A 1,457-nucleotide genomic window follows, 5' to 3' on the forward strand; every position below is an offset into this window, starting at 1 on the left:
ATAGACTAGACTATAGACTAGGCTATAGACTAGACTATAGACTAGACTATAGACTAGACTATAGACTAGACTATAGAATAGACTATAGACTAGACTATAGACTAGACTGTAGACTAGACTATAGACTCGACTATAGACTAGACTATAGACCAGACTAAAGAATAGACTATAGGCTGGACTATAGACTAGACTTTAGATTATACTATAAACTAGAATATAGTTAGACTAGAATTGTTCATAATAGTCATAATCGAAACTCCACACTATAGTCTTAACAATAACATAGGTCCTAGGCTACAATCGACACTATAGACAATGTGTGCTGGTTTTCCTTTAAACTGATGAGTCTGCAAATGTTTTCAGTAGTTGCTACTATAGGCTGGCATTCTATTGGATAGTTTTTCAAATAATTGCAAAATATTTCGGATAAGATTAAAATTAATTTATCAAATTAATTAATTTCTCTATCTAATATTAAACGAAACTACAAATTAACAAAAATATTATTTATAAATATGATAAACAACATTGCAGGCCCCATTATTTTCACGTTATTCATATAACACTCTTTTTTTTGGACTCGTATATACTAATTAAATTTGCTATTTACTTTAAATACTTATAATTTATAAATATATTTAAATAACAATAATTTAAACTGTTTTCTGTTCAAAAAAATACCAGCTCATGCATTTGATAGTTTTATAACCTCCCTTAAGATCTCTTATAAATAATTTTATTTAAAAAATAGGATCTCTACAAATATAAGTTTTAAATAGAATTTTGAACTGAACAGAACTAGAACAGAACTAGAACAGAACTAGAACAGAGCTGGAACAGAACTAGAACTGAACTAGAACAGAACTAGAACGGAAATAGAACAGAAATAGAACAGAAATAGAATAGAAATAGAACAGAACTAGAACAGAAGAAGAACAGAACTGGAACAGAACTGGAACAGAACTAGAACAGAACAGAACTAGAACAGAACTAGAACAGAACTAGAACAGAACTAGAACAGAACTAGAACAGAACTAGAACAGAACTAGAACAGAACTAGAACAGAACTAGAACAGAACTAGAACAGAACTAGAACAGAACTAGAACAGAACTAGAACAGAACTAGAACAGAACTAGAACAGAACTAGAACAGAACTAGAACAGAACTAGAACAGAACTAATACAGAACTAGAACAGAACTAGAACAGAACTAGAACAGAACTGGAACAGAACTGGAACAGAACTAGAACTGAACAAGAACAGAACTAGAACAGAAATAGAACAGAAATAGAACAGAAATAGAACAGAAATAGAACAGAACTAGAACAGAAGTAGAACAGAACTGGAATAGAACTAGAACAGATCTAGAACAGAACTAGAACAGAACTAGAACAGAACTAGAACAGAACTAGAACAGAACTAGAACAGAACTAGAACAGAACTAGAACAGAACTAGA

General features: G+C 31.1%; 1 protein-coding gene across 5 annotated transcripts in view; it reads left to right on the forward strand.

Annotated features, from left to right (window-relative positions):
- Window positions 1-1,457, forward strand: part of LOC111683379 (signal transducer and activator of transcription B-like) — a 158,485-nt gene that overhangs the window by 15,108 nt on the left and 141,920 nt on the right. The gene's annotated exons all lie outside the window — the stretch shown is intronic.

The sequence above is a fragment of the Lucilia cuprina genome, chromosome 5 (assembly GCF_022045245.1).
Source record: "Lucilia cuprina isolate Lc7/37 chromosome 5, ASM2204524v1, whole genome shotgun sequence".
Classification (NCBI taxonomy): domain Eukaryota; kingdom Metazoa; phylum Arthropoda; class Insecta; order Diptera; family Calliphoridae; genus Lucilia; species Lucilia cuprina.